At 40.7% G+C, this 15,548-nt stretch overlaps 6 non-coding genes across 6 annotated transcripts; 3 read left to right on the top strand and 3 right to left on the bottom strand.

Moving 5' to 3' along the window:
- Positions 1-413: 413 nt before the first annotated feature.
- Trnaq-cug lies at positions 414-485 on the top strand. The gene has a single exon. It is a non-coding gene; the product is annotated as a tRNA-Gln (tRNA).
- A 1,858-nt stretch (positions 486-2,343) lies between these two features.
- Trnam-cau lies at positions 2,344-2,415 on the top strand. Its single transcript has one exon. It is a non-coding gene; the product is annotated as a tRNA-Met (tRNA).
- A 4,775-nt stretch (positions 2,416-7,190) lies between these two features.
- On the bottom strand, positions 7,191-7,272 carry Trnas-aga. The gene has a single exon. It is a non-coding gene; the product is annotated as a tRNA-Ser (tRNA).
- Positions 7,273-10,349: 3,077 nt separating this feature from the next.
- Trnas-uga lies at positions 10,350-10,431 on the top strand. The gene has a single exon. It is a non-coding gene; the product is annotated as a tRNA-Ser (tRNA).
- A 2,771-nt stretch (positions 10,432-13,202) lies between these two features.
- Trnaq-cug lies at positions 13,203-13,274 on the bottom strand. Its single transcript has one exon. It is a non-coding gene; the product is annotated as a tRNA-Gln (tRNA).
- Positions 13,275-14,054: 780 nt separating this feature from the next.
- On the bottom strand, positions 14,055-14,136 carry Trnas-aga. Its single transcript has one exon. It is a non-coding gene; the product is annotated as a tRNA-Ser (tRNA).
- Between the last annotated feature and the right edge of the window lie 1,412 nt (positions 14,137-15,548).

The raw sequence follows: 15,548 nt of genomic DNA, 5'->3' as shown, positions 1-15,548 counted from the left end.
GTGGTGCCTTCCTAAGACTTGGAACGTCTCCACCCCTAAGAAGTCCACAAATCGAACACTTTGGAAGTAAACTGCCCCAACTGTCCCTTAAATTGGGGACAGGACAAAGGTTCTGGAATCTCAAAGGCCACTCACTGCGCAGCCGCAGATTCCAGGGTGAAGCCATCCGTGGCCTGCTGGGTTCTCAGAGTAGTAGAGGTAGGTCAGGGACGTTGAAGATTGGAGATCGTGAGTTTTACCTGTTTAGAGCGATTTCGCTTCCACTTTGCAGGAAGAGCCCTGAGCACAACTGAGCAGGAAGGTGTGCCGCAGTGACGGATAGCAAAACGTAAAACAAATTTAGAGCCTTCTTACTGAAATTCTGTAATAGAACTATACCTCATCAGTTAGCAGTCTATACCCTTCTAATGTGAGGTTCCATGGTGTAATGGTTAGCACTCTGGACTCTGAATCCAGCGATCCGAGTTCAAATCTCGGTGGAACCTGATTTGTTTTTCTTTTGTGGAGCAAGTCTTTCAAACGCACAAAATAATCCGATTTCTAAACTCTGGTCCTTATATAGTCACAGCAATGGTCGTTTCTCCTACCTGCAAGTCCCCACTGCTTCTATCCGTCCTCACCCCATGCACACACACTTACACATTTACAGGACCTCAGCAATTTTAAAGTTAGCATTAGAAACAATCAGTTTCATTATATCATTTTTATACAAACGTCATTCTACTTTGTTCTTATTGATCCTTCTTCCTCATCCATCCTGCCCTCCGATTACCTCACCCACTTTTGGCTATCTGGTTTCATTTTAGCAGATCAACAAGGTAAAGCGTCTGGTCCTGAGGATATAATGTAGCTGCTGGTTTGGTATGCTAGCACCATAGTCATCTAAAGAACAAGAAGTGGAAAATGCTGGCTGTAAACATACTAGCTCCTGGCTAAACCTTTAAAGGGGATCTATAGTTAACGACAGCTATTTTATTTAAACACAACAGCAACTTGTGTAATTGTGGCTGAGTAATTAAAGACATGGACTAGTGATCCATTTGGGCCTCTGACTTTACAAAAATCATACCTACTAAATTCAAAACATTCAGAAGTTTGGAAAAATTTTTGGGTTAAAAAAGAAGAAGAGGAGGAGGAGGAGGAAGAGGAAGAGGAAGAGGAAAAGGAAGAAGAAACCCGACCAATTCTAAACAAAAACCTCACTCTAAAGCACAACCTTCTTTACCAAACTTTTGTGATGCTGGTATCGAGTGCGTCCTTGGAAGAGCACCCTCTTACAGAGATCTAGAATCCTACTTAACCTGCTTGTGATGTGAATGTCACAAGTAAACACTTTTTGCTTCCATCTGACTAAAAAACTGAAAGACCCAAATTCCCGGGATGGCCAAAATTAATTAGTTAATAATTAGTTAATTAATTAGTGTAGCATTTATTTTCTTTTGTATTTTAGGAATTTAAAAATGTGGTGTTTTGCCAGGCATTGATGGCGCTCGCCTTTAATCCCAGCACTCGGGAGGCAGAGACAGCCGAAACTTTGTGAGTTGGAGGCCAGTCTATGAGTTCGAGGCCAGCCTGATCTACAAAGCGAGTTCCAGGACAGCCTCCAAAACAATACAGAGACACCCTGTCTCGAAAAACAAAAATAAAAACAAAAACAAAAAAATGTTTTAAATGTGGTGTTTAAACATTTAATGGTGACACTAATCTCATTCATTATGTATTTATTTAAATATTTACTTGTTTCCCTTTTGCATCAGGGTCTTCCTTTATAGACTACTCTGGCTTGGGACTCAAGGCAATCCTCCTGCCTCAAACTCACAGTGCTTAGATTACAAGCCGGAGCCGCAAACTCAGCTGAAGCTTGTACACGTGGGGAATTTGTCCAAGTGATGGGAATAGGTGCCTGGCAGACGAGGGAAATGGGGTCTGCAGGAGGAGGCGGCAGTCCAGAAGAGGCGGCTTTGGTGGTAAGAATGAGACTGTTAGAAATTTGGAAGACCCAAAACAATACAGAGAAACCCTGTCTCGAAAAACAAAAAAACAAAAAAAAATTTGGAAGACTTCCCAGGATTCTTCCTCTGGAGAGCCGACATTCGCAAAACAGACAAACAAACAAACAAACAAACACCGCCTACTGGTAACGACTTCGAGAAAGTCCAAACCCAGGGAACTCGGTCTTGATCCGGTCTTTGAGATCTTGATTTATGACCCAGGAGAATCCATTTGGCAATTTTTGTTAGATCTGGATTACAAAGGCTAAATTTTAAAAGTGTAAGAGAATAATGTAATTAAACCTAAACCTGATGGAACTACATAGGAGCTTCAGCGTGCGCTACAGCAAGCAGCAGAGTGGCGCAGCGGAAGCGTGCTGGGCCCATAACCCAGAGGTCGATGGATCGAAACCATCCTCTGCTAAGAAGTTTTTATTTGCACAATATTCGCCCCATGTTTAATTAATAGAAGACATCTTTCATGCTCAGCAATGCTGGTGTATCAGACTCTCGGTAGATTGAGTTCCAGTACAGCTGGTCTGTTAGAGAGAAACGCAGTCTCGGAAAACCCCCAAGAAACCTTGATCCCTGAAACTCCCAACTTCCAACAATTGCTAATAGATGTCTTCGGTGGTGGTTATTTTGGGGAAGTCATGTCCTGCAGTCCAGGCTAGTTTAGACCTCAAGACAATCCTTATAGCTTTGACCTCAAGACAATCCTGCCTCAGTCTCCTAGTTCCAGTTTTTTTTTTTTTAATAGAATGCGTGCAAGACAACACGCAGAGAGAAAGCAATTCTAGAACAAGACCTGGATGATCTATGTCTCCATGTGTGGACCGGGAATAGACCTGGTAATGAGATTCCTCATTGCCTTTTAGATGGACAGAAGAGGAGGAGAAAGGGATTCAGTGGGAAATATAAGGGGAGGAAGAGAGAAGACAGAAAGCAAAGGGTGGGGAGGGGGGATGGGAGGCTATGTTCAGAGCAGATGTACAGAAGGGAGAAAATGAAGAAGATGCACAGAAGAGAGAAGCACAAGTGGAGATGCAGGGAAAACCGGATGGGAGTGTAGGAGGAGGGAGGAGAGATGTATGTTTATGATCCATGTGAAGTTGAGGAAGACAGATTGTTCCACAATGAAACAATCTGTGAAAGTAACTCCGAATCCTGTTCCCAAGAGGGAACTCAAGATTGAGAATGACTTCCCCATTTGAAATGATGTCATAAAAATATACTTACAGATCCTCTAATGACCTTCAGTCTTTGTCAACAGCTCTAGTCTTGTGAGCAACCACTGTGTTTTGTGGTCTTGGAGATGGAGCCTAAAGCCTAGTGCACTAACTGAGCAAATGCTCTGCTACTGAACTAAATCTCCAGCCCTGGTTTTACTTTTTTTTTCCCTCGAGACAGGGTTTCTATATTGTTTTGGAGGCTGTCCTGGACTGGTTTTACTTTTATCTTGAGACAAAAAAAAATCACTAAATTGCCTATGGTAAGCTTGAGCCCATTCTGTAGTCCAGACAAGCCTTGAACTTGAAACCAAGTAGCTGGAATTAAAAGCCTGTAACATCATTATAATATATATGTGGGCATGCAATATGCATATTATATGGGTTACTTGGGAATCCACTGCTTTTCTCCTGACTCTGAGTGTCATCAATTCTATGTAATTCAAACCTAAAATATTTTTAAAGACAAAGTCTCTCAGGGTGGTGATGGCCTACACCTTTAATTCCAGTACTGGGGAAGCAAAGACAGGTGAATTTCTGTAAATTGAGGACAGTCTAGTCTATAGAGCGAGTTCAGGACAGTCAGGACACAGAGAAACTCTTTCTTAGGAGACAGGAAAAAAAAAAAAGATATTAGATAGCCCAAGCTGGCCTTAAGCTTGCTCTGTAGTGGAGGTTGACCTTGAACTTCTGATCACATTTCCTGCTGCCTGGTCATCCCTTCCCACCCCAGGCCCCAGTTGAAGTCTTGATTCTGGAAACACTTGTGTGACTTGTCATTTTGTGATTCTGACTCTCTAACCTGTGTAAGCCCTGAACTGTCTGGCTGTTTCTAGACAGATAGAAAGAAAACAAATGCTCAACTTGGTTTTCCTACAAAGGGTTACACTATATGCCAATAAGAACATGAAATTTTGCATCCTGTACATGTCTGTAATAACAGCACTAGGGAGGACTACAAGTCAATAAAGAAGGGCCAGGAGTTCAAAGTCATCATGGCTAATTATGGAGTTGGAGGGCTACAAAAGATCTTATCTCACAAAACAAATAAAATATTTTTGAGAAGAAGAATAACAAGGCATAGAAAACATTGGGTGGCCGGGCATTGGTGGTGCACGCCCTAATCCCAGCACTTGGGAGGCAGAGGCAGGTTTATCTCTGTGAGTTATCTCTGTGAGTTCAAGGACAGCTTGGTCTAAGAGGGAGTTCCAGGACAGCCTCCAAAACAATACAGAGAAACCCTATCTCAGAAAGAAAAAAAAAGAAAGAAAGAAAGAAAAGAAAACACTGGGTGACAAGACAAGAGTGTTTTTAATTTTTCTTTCATATTGCATAATATAATTAAAGACATTAAAAAGTATCAAAGTATAATCAAAGCACAAAACTGCTTAAGAAATAGCTTTGAATCGTTAATGATTCATAACCTCAGTGTGGTACCTTAGGAGGTCACAAGTACACCCATACCTATACCCATGTCAAACCAGTGCTGTGAGTTTGCCTTCTCAGAAAGTGTTCCTAAGTGTTTGTTCCTCACTTTTTTGGTTTGTTTTCTCTAGGTAAGGTTTCTTAGACAAGATTTTTCTGCATAGCCCTGGTTGTCCTAGACCTCTTTCTGTGCTGGGATTACAGGTGTATAGCACCATTATTCGGCATTGCTCCTAGCTTTTGGAACACTCAAGGGAGACACCTGTAGGTCCAGTAGAAAAGAAAAAATGGGGCTGGTAATTAGTCTATCTAGTTCATTTTCAAAGCATATTCTGAGAGCCCCACTCTGAAAGTGCCCACAGTTTCTGATAATTTCCTGTGTATGGAGAGGAAACATGTCATGGGAAGGTGTAGTGGAATTCTACTAGAATCATTGTATCTAGGATAAACAATGGAATGAAATAGTTGTTGTCACTGTATCTAGGATAAACATCAGAATGAATAGCCGTTTTCTAGAAGTACTTGGACCTTGAATAAATCATTGTGGAAAACAGTGATTTTTTTCTGTTACCTATGGAGCTGTTTTTTCTGAAGGAGCTTTACAGCCTTTGTAAAACTTTGGTCACAAGATGGTCCTGGAACACCTGGAATGTCCTGCATTATTGGGTACTGTAAGCAGTACACAATAAGGACTAAAATTGCAGGGATGTGATGTTTTCCTTCACAAAACATATAGATTAGATCAGGGGCTTTGGTATGAGGAGCTTGTTTTACCCCCCCCCAAAAAAAAAGCAAAAAAAAAAAAAAAAACAAGTTTTGTGTAACAATGAATAAATAGACTTGTTCAGGGTTGTTCAAGTTCAGTTCATCAAGACTGTTCCTTTCAGCTGCCACAGCTGGTATAACCCTCTTTCTTTGGTTATTAATACCAACAGGAAGGTGTGTAAATAGAAACAGAATTTCCTGTCTTGTCTCTTTCTGTGTGTCATCAATTCTATGTAAGTTGAGCCTGTATATATGACACGGTCTCAGACAGCCAAGGTCTCAAGCTTGCTCTGTAGAGGAGAACCTTGAACTTCTGATCCTTCAGCCTCTCCCTTCCAAGTGCTGGCATTACAGAAGTTCCCTGAAGACAGAAACAAGTGCCTTAAACAAAACAAAAACAGCGATTGCCTTGCTGATTAAACAGCAAAGTTGCACTAATAGTTATGAAAGGTAATATTAATACCTATTGATAATACATTTGATTCTGAGTATAAATTTAAAAATTTGAAGTGAGGCTGAAGAGACAGCTTAGAGGTTAAGAGCATTGGTCTGGAGTTCAACTGCCAGCAACCACATGTTGGCTCATAACCATCTATGGAATCTGATGCCTTCTTCTGGTGTAAAGGTGTACATGCAGACAACGCACTCAAAATAAATAAATAAATAAATGTTTAAAAAAATGTTAATAAAAAAAAACTTCCCAGGTGATACTTTCTCAGCCTAGGCCCTGCTCCAAATGATATGATAGACTTTGAAGATTCCCCACGGAAGGCCTCACCCTCATTGGGGAGAAGAAAGGGAATGGGGTGGGAGTTGGTAGGGGGCAGGGGGGGAGAGGGAACTGGGATTGACATGTAAAACAAACTTATTTCAAGACAGCCAAGTCTGTTAAACATAGCAACCACATCTTGAAAACAAAACAAAAGAGATTGGGTGGTGGTGGCGCATGCCTTTAATCCCAACACTGGGCGGGAGAGGCAGGTGGATCTCCGTGAGAGTTCCAGGTCAGCCAGGACCAAAAAAACAAAAAAAGACATTGATGCTAATGTTTCCAGAAGGACCAAAAAAACAAAAACAAAAAAAAGACATTGATGCTAATGTTTCCAGAACTTTTTGTTCAGCCACACATAGCTGTATTGAAATGGATGTGTTAATTAAAATATGTAAATAAGATAATAAAAAGCTGAGCACAAATGACTTATGATCCAATAGAAGAAATTAGAAGACAATTAACCAGGTAGATGGATCTCTGAGTATGAAGCAAGACTGGTCTATAGAGAGAGTTCCAGAACCAGAACTGCTGGGTCTACACAGAGAAACCTTGTCAAAAAAAAAAAAAAAAAATAGCCCAAGATAAAAACAGAAACAACATTCTGTGAGTTCGAGGCCAGCCTGGTCTACAGAGCTAGTTCCAGGACAGCCTCCAAAACAATACAGAGAAACCCTGCCTCGAAATAAAACAAAAAACAAAAAACAGAAACAACAATAACAAAATTATAACAACAGTAGCTAATGCTGATGATCTTAGCATTTGGGACACAGAGGTGGAGGATCAAGCATTTAAGGCCACATAATGAGTTGAAGCCAGCCTGAGAGCTTGAGGAGCTGTCTAAAACAAAATAACAAAAACGAATAACAGGAAAACATGATTCTTAACCTAATTGCCTCTAAAGCTTTTGTAGTTCTTTCAGATTACAGTGACGAGCTGTTATGTTATGAAAGCATAAACAAGTTAAGTTGTCAGGCATAGGAGACAACTTGGCTTACTTATAATTATCTTCGTAGTCGGCAGGATTCGAACCTGCGCGGGGAGACCCCAATGGATTTCTAGTCCATCGCCTTAACCACTCGGCCACGACTACAGACGACAAACTAAGACCTTAGGATAACGAACTTGGCTGAGCTTCGAAAGTCCAACTTTTCTACTAGTGATGTATAATTTTAAGTAGTTGAGACCTCTCATATAGAAATAATGATTTGGTGGCAGATTAACACGTTCATGCAGTCCTTCATCTTCAAAGTTGAGAAGACCCTTTATAATGATGTGAAAGAGATATTTCCAGAGACTACCTTTCCTATTTTCTATTCTAGGAATCCTTGAGGTACATCTAACAACTGGGACAAGATCTAAATTCTCTTTGGGACTGTGAATTAAAGAAACAATTCACAAAACATAAATGACTATCCATTTTTAGCATTCTAATTAAGTTTTGAAAATCCAAGAAATCAAAGTTCTGAAGTTGATGAAAATAAGTGAAATGTAAGTCTATATTACTGAGACGAGGTGAACAGTGGGATGCACTTTAACAAAATAGTGCTGGTTACTAAAATTTACTTTGGATTTTGCAAAATAACTTTATTTATATACATGACATCACTTAATCCTTATGTCTCAATTGAGGGAAAAGAGGCAGAGGGAAGGGATTAGCTTTCTTCAATGATATGCACTGTTTTTTGCTCTTCAATTCTGTCTGGACCTTCTGCAATGCTTCTGGTTGCCTTACACAAGCGAAGTCTGCAAGGAGGTTGGTTAAACATGGATAGTTGCACATTTTCCTCAAACACTTATGGAACCAAACTGGTAAGCAATCTTTAAAGTGGACACCTTTGTCATACAATGTTAGTCATGAGCCAGATCTCCACTTCACATTGTACCAGATTTTTGCTTTTTATAATTCAAGTAATTTGCAGATATGGAATATGCTTCAGGGAAATATCAAATAGCAGAGCAGGAATTTAACTGGTTGTGTCCCTTACCCACTTGCAAAAGATGCACAGTATGGGGCTGGCCAGGTGGCTCAGTGGCTAAGATCACTCCAGTTCCAGGGGACCTCACATCACTGCACATAAAATAAAGTTAAAATAAATTAGTAAAAAAAAGATGCACAGTTTACAGTCTGTAAACGGCAAATGCTTATTAAGTTACAGGTAGAATAGGATTCAATGTCAGTTATTGACAGAAAAAAATCAGCCTTTTAAAGTAATGTTCAGTTTTCATTAGATTCCAATCAAAAAGATTCTTGTATTTCTTCTGAAAAATGGGTGTAATTAAGATAAAATAATTTTTGTTCAAATGTGCATAGCTAAATCAACTGTGTAACCCACTGATGGCTGGGAATATCACACGATCAATAGAGAGAATTCAGTATTTGATGTCTGAATAAATAACATTCAAAATATGTGTGTGCATGCCTGTGTAATACAGGGATTCCACTCAGGGCCTCACATATGCTAGGTGTGATCTGCCAATCAACTACATTTTCAACACCTAGATTTAGAACATTTCCTGTGTATGTTTTATTATTGTATAACTAGAGAACTGACAACCATTTGATTTAAGAGCGCACCATATATTTTAAAACTTTCTTTTTCTGCATTACATATGCAGGACGAATTATGAAATTGACCTCAAGAAACCCAGCTCTCCAATACTTAAAAATGTGAGCTTTGGGCTCAGTGGTGGAGTATTTACCTACTATGGCCTAAGAAAGGCTGGGGTGTGAGGCCCAGTGTAAGCTCCTGAGCCTGGCTAGAGTTTGGCGACCTGTCTCCGACCCGGGTGACTCAGCCAGACCTGATGCAAGATTGCCCCCTGCCTAGCTACCTGCCTGCTTGGTGGCATATTATTGGCCCTTACTCCTCACGTCACTTCACCCTGTCCAGATCCTGCTTCGACAGACTCCCAACCGTAACTAGTGGGGGAGGGTCTGAGTCATGGACACTCACCATCCCGCTCAGCCCCGGGAAGAGACCAGCTCGACCGGCCCTTCCTCTGCTCTACCTGCCGGGTCCTTCCTGGCAGCCCTGCGTTCAATTCCTTGTACCACACAACAATCACACGTACTCGCAGGACACACACACAGGTATGCACAAGCACACATATAGAACTCATAGAACTATTCTCTATCTCCTTTTTTAGCCAAACTAGTCTTTAAAATAATCCCAGTTAAAGAGGTTGAAGTGGTTAGCTGCTCTTCCAGAGGATCTGAGATAGGTTCCCAGCATTCAAGCAAGTGGTTCCCATCAACTTATAACCTCAGCCCCAACTAAACAAACACCCTTTTCTGGCCTCCGAGGACACTGGCATACCGTTGAAGAGCAGCCTCAGACTGCTATAGCCAATCTATTTCAAAAACAGCACAGGAACGTACAAAACCAAAGGAAACAAGTTGAGAGAGCTTCACTGTGGGTCACTGAGGTCACGTATTCAACATCTTTATAAATATCTATGTCATCTAAGTCTTGGATAAGTTCTCTGAATATATATGCTTCTAGATGAAGCACACGATACAAACTTCCTGACATGTATGTGAAGAGAGATACAATAAATTATGCCAGTTCTTTTAACGATCCCACTCAACCAACGGCCCAAGTCTCCTACATAAGAAATCAACTATGTTAATTTCATTTGATTTGTTGAAGTTTGCGTGTCTCTAATCACTTGTCCTTTTCTTAGGCAAGACAGAGAACTACCCTCACCAAGTCAAAATCCTTGGAAATTCTACTTGGAGTTCCTTCCTCTACGGAGCTCTGGGGTTTGGGGACGCAGTCTTAGCTACAGTGAGACTGAGATCCGAGGACACAAGTCGCCGCCTTTTCCCAGCACCCCATTCCCTCTGCAATGTAAGGCAGCGGGGATTGTAGGTTTAGATTTTAACTCTAAAATGATCCATGTTTTCTCACTTTCCTCATTGTCTTTCTCCTTGTATTGCTCCTTCTTGCCTAAAACTGCTTTGAACTGCAGACCCCTTTCCGCGGATTCCAGAGAATGAGTCAGTAGAGAGGGGTCGCCTCTGGGAGGCCTTTATTCTCTAGCAACCGTATCTGTGGTTCTTTTTGCTTCTCGATATGCGCTAAGACATCCTTTATCACTAGATTTCTGTGAAAACTTCACCTATTCATTACTTTATATTTGTACTTCAGAAGCAGTAGCGAACAGGTAGTCGTGGCCGAGTGGTTAAGGCGATGGACTTGAAATCCATTGGGGTTTCCCCGCGCAGGTTCGAATCCTGCCGACTACGGTTTTACCAAGACTCAGGTTGACAAACAATCACTGTTGATTTACTGAATGTGCTTGAGAAAATTATGCTGTTTACTTTGATAAATTCTTTGGCTCATCACAGCTGTGTAATGTAAACTCCTCCGTGGTGTACTTGGAAGGCCGAAGCAGAGTGATTTACTTGAGGTGGCGTACACTTTAAAAATGTTTGAAGGTCAGACTTGCATACTATCACCTCCCGCTACTGGTATACAAAAAACTGAGAATACAAAATGGCATCTACTATAAACTTGCTTTTGAAAATATTAAATTACACAAAGTAGAATTTAGCTAAAGGAGCACTCCCAGTTCTCTTTTCAGCATAATTCCACCAGACAGACAGGATGACCTTGATTAGCAGCTGCCTGGGAAAAGCAGCCTTGGTGTGCCTCTAGATAACAATGATATTGTTCTATACTGTAAATCTCCCTACTTGTCCAAACAACCGAACCTTGGAATTTCTTCTGTCTTTGTGAAACATGTTTAATTGCTCAAATTGGAACTTGAGCCTTAAGACCGTAACAGATTTCTGTATAAGGCTGGCCAGGACCAGTTGTGCACTATTCATTTCCTTTACTAATCTCTGCATGCGGGAGTGATTGATTGCCGAGAAGGCATATTAACTCCATCATAGCACTAAGGATTGAACGTAGATTGGGAATGCTAGGCAAGTGGTCTAGCACTGAGTTGAACTGCCAGGCTAGCCTTGAGCTCAATCTGTAGCTCAGACTGACCTGAAACTCCCTGAAAGCTTTCTGCCTCAACTCACGGGAGATAGGATTATAGGGCTGTACCACCATGCCTATTTTCTCCATTCTAGATAAACTGCTCAATGACACACAATGAAATGGTAAACTGAGGGATTCTAGATAGGATTATGAGCTCAGATTTCACAATTCTGAAATAAAGATGCTATCAAATTTCTGGGTGAGAGTAAGCATGGAGTGAGAAGCAGGCAATCACATTGTCAGGGAAAAGACAAGAGCACAGCTCCAAACATGAGAGAGAATATAACCACTGGAACTGTGGATTGCAACTGTCAATAGTAAAAGATTGTTGTGTTTTGTTTTTTTTAATTGTTGAGAACTCTTACTGTGTAGCTCTGCCTGAGCTGGAACTCTTGAAAGCAGATGGGTCTTATTCTCCTCTTGCCTCTTTAAAGTCCTGTGGACCCTGGTAAATTTTTATAAAGTTATTTGGCTCTAAACATGAAAGAACTAGTTAGGGAGCAGTCCCAGAGCTGGGGAAACCATTCAGCTCTGAGGGAGAGGAGACAGACCTATGAGACACTTAGGAAACAATGAGAGTCAAGGATTTTATATGCAATGAAGGTGCATTTTGTGCCAAACAAAGTATTATGCAGTACTTGAAAGAAATGGAGCTATATTTAAACTTATGAACAATATGAAAAAAAAGGAAGAAGGTAACTACTTCAGGAGCAGAATGAAACATATAACAAATTAGCATTCATATAAAATAATAACATTAAATGTGCTTTGTAGGAAGTAGTGAATTCTATTACAAATGTAAATATTAAACATATTTTATACAGTCTTTGGAAAAGATTAGAGGTAATCCATTGTGAGAATAAAGAACCAGTTAAGAGCTAGGAGTTTTGGTGCACACCTATAATCCAGTATTTAGGAGCCACAAGCAGAAGAATTACTTCGATTCCAAGGCCAGCCTAGGATGCATACTGAATGAGGCCAGTCAGGGTTTTTTACATAGATTGGTAATGATAATGTACCTTGAACTGTGGAATATAGCAAACACTAATGCCTGCATCTGAACACCAAAACAAAATATAAGCCATCAAGATTTTGTGGACAGCGTTAATAACTTTCATGACAACATCTGTTTATTCATAACAGCAAGGGTGAACCATTCTAATGGAAAAAAAATTGATTCTTGTAAGGAGGATTAGAAATCACCAGACTCACATTTGTACTTTAGTTAAGTGACTTGGAGAGGGCTGCAAAGACAGAAGCTCTGCTCTAAATTGGGAGACATCAGAAATCAGGAGTAAAAAATAATCTCACCATAGAGAGGCAGATTAGAGGACAAAGCTAAAGTTAATGGAAATACATTCATCGGATGTCCCCATTTTAGCTGATAAAGAGATTGTTAGTGTTTTCTTTCTCTTCCTTCCTTCCTTTTTCTTTTTGTTTTTCTTTTTTTTTTTTGAGTAATAATAGTCATCAGATAAGCACTGAAAAAGTATTATGGAATTCCCCAAACTTTCCCAACCCTTCTGCTTTCAATCTATAGATCACCCCAAATGTAACAAGTCTTCTATGTCCTTTTACTTAGAGTCAGTTATCATAAAATTTTCAAATTTTATTTTCTGCACCTATTTATTGTCTTGCTGTGTTTTATGCACACATAAACTAATTTCAGTGGTTGTTGCAGGGAGAGGGAGAAACCATGCAGCTGCAGGTCATTTGTAGATGACACACACAGTAAATGAGATTTTTTTTTTCAGTTGGATGGATTCATTTTACTGGTGATCTTATTTATTTATATTTATTTATTTATTACAGTGCTGGACATATTTGATGATTTATTTATTTGCATTGACTTATTTTACTGACGGTTCTATTTATTTATTGTAGTGATGGACATGTAAGTTTACATTGACCTTCACCTCATTTACTATATTTGATTCGAATTCTCTCTCTACTTGATCACCAATGCAGTGAGGTGGAATGTGGTGGACGACTAAACCTCGACAAAAAGAAAATTAAAAAACCAGGCAGGTCCCACCGAGATTTGAACTCGGATCGCTGGATTCAGAGTCCAGAGTGCTAACCATTACACCATGGAACCACATGTTAGGTCTTTCCCACTCTCCTATGATCAACGAAGAATAGGAATGCTACATTATTAGTCTCAGTTTCTGTTTGTGACAGCGTCTGGCCCAGACTGGCTTTCTGTGACCTTGTAACTACGTTTGTCTTTGAATTCCCTATCCTTACAGCTCCTCGGAGGAGCATAGTCCTGGGGCAATATGCTACCACACCCCGTTTTCAAAGTCAAAATTCTTAATATATATCTACTGGTGACACCCTTTCAAAGAAAATCCTCAGGGATTTATTTACTTTGTCTGTTTCAGTGGTTCTCAGATATTCCAGAATTGGACCAAATGTTTTAAGTATTTCATGTGATTTACTACCTAGAAACCTTCAAGTGGGCATTTTTAGGTGTGTGTGTGTGTGTGTGTGTGTGTGTGTTCTGGAAAACTGGAAAAGATTTACAAATGATGTTGAGCTGCGTCTGCCGTTGTTTCGTGTCCTGCACCCCTGCGAGATTTTTCTTCACATAGATTATTAGATTATCTAGTGATCCGGTTCATTGTCTTTAAGAAAGCAAAGGTTGATTCCTGGGAGCTCTCTAAGATGACTAAGAATCCATTTCATTTGGATCTTCTGAAATAAACAGGAAAGTGAGATCTAGTTTAGAACAGGACTTTTGGACTTTTTTCTTCCCAGCACATATCTCATTGTTTTGTCAGCATATATAAATAACATTCTCAATTTCATAGTCCTTCACCACAACACCTAATCTGGTTCAGTGTAGACTTCGAATGGGTCAAAACAGATGTTAACTCGTAGTCGGCAGGATTCGAACCTGCGCGGGGAGACCCCAATGGATTTCTAGTCCATCGCCTTAACCACTCGGCCACGACTACAGCTGTAAGCTCTCTCCTTCTCTATAGTAAAGGATCATTATTCCTAAATTGGTCTATTAGTCATCTGGCGCCAGTGGGACAAGAGCTGTGGGACAAGGTTTTGAAACAGAAAAAAATTTCGTCTCAGCATCAGCGTAGAATCAGACCTTGTGGGTAATTTCGAAGCATGGACCGGATTATTCTTTTTCTAGAACTTTCAGGAACTCTTCTGTGAACGACACCGCTTAGTGGACTTCAGGAAGCAAACACTTTCTGTTTACTATGTCCAAGGACCCTCATCTGGTTCCCAAGTATGTACCGCAGCCCTTCTCTCTCTCTTAGGAAAAGCGTTCGAAATCGCCAGAAACTGTCAACCCAGGAGTTTCTTTTCCTAACCGGAGTTCACTTAAAAATAAGCATAATGAAGACGTCACCACCCCCCCCACCCGCGACACACATGGTTTATTCGAAGACTTAGGTCACAAACAGCCAGACCTCCATGAAAGTCCGAGACGCTTGCAAAGTACTGAGCCTAAAGCAGGATTTGAGGTTGGATAGAAAATCAAGGAAATGTAAGGGGACACGTGTCCTCACCCAAGAGTCAAGAAACTGTTGAGCAAGACTAGCAATCATATTTAAAATAAAAGCATGCCCAACCTTGTAACCGAGTATAGTATTCTTTGAGCATTTTAAGCTGCCTTTGTCTTCCGATTCTGTAAGTAATCAAAAGGCTTGAAAGTACTTAAGAGTTACTATGTTACGGACCCGGGAAGTAAAAAGTGTGGGAACTGTACCACTTGGACCACACACCACAATTCGGCTTTCTTCTTATTCTCACTCTTGCTTATTTCATATTCTATACTGTATACTATAGTCCGCTTTCCAGTTACTTCCTATTCCTTTCCTTCCATCAGCTGGAAAATAAGGGGAAGTCAGCAGGAGCGGTAGGAAGAGGTGCAATAGGTGAAGAAAAGAGTGGACGAAGCTGCAAGAGTGACGGGGAGAGAGGGACTCAGTGTAGGAAGTTGAGTTCGCCTGCGTTGGGGCCTCAACCTGGAGAGACGAGATTGTACAAGGATCCTGAAGTCTCGTCATCTGTCTTCATGCATAAATTCGGGCGCTCGCTCCATCTTACTTTATTCTAAATGAATTTGTGGAAAGAGCATGGGAACACTGTGTCTGAAAAGGGATTCTCGCTTGGAACATCTCAGCTCAGCCACCAAAGAAAACTCACAGGCGAAAAGCCTAGAGAATTCCAGAGCTGCCAGAACACAATGCAACATTTCACTCAGGTATCCGTCCCGAGAAGTTCTGTGATCCCGTGTAATAAATCCAGGAAACCGCCTCTCTTCAAGAATTCAGATGCAACATGAGAAAACCTCGAAGCTCTGAGGACTTGACCGGGCCCCTACTCCAGTTAAACTAGTGTGGAT

This window comes from Mesocricetus auratus, unplaced genomic scaffold (genome assembly GCF_017639785.1).
Source record: "Mesocricetus auratus isolate SY011 unplaced genomic scaffold, BCM_Maur_2.0 Super-Scaffold_100013, whole genome shotgun sequence".
NCBI lineage: Eukaryota > Metazoa > Chordata > Mammalia > Rodentia > Cricetidae > Mesocricetus > Mesocricetus auratus.
The sequence above is the reverse complement of the archived record's forward strand: the minus strand, read 5'-3'. Positions and strand labels throughout refer to the sequence as shown.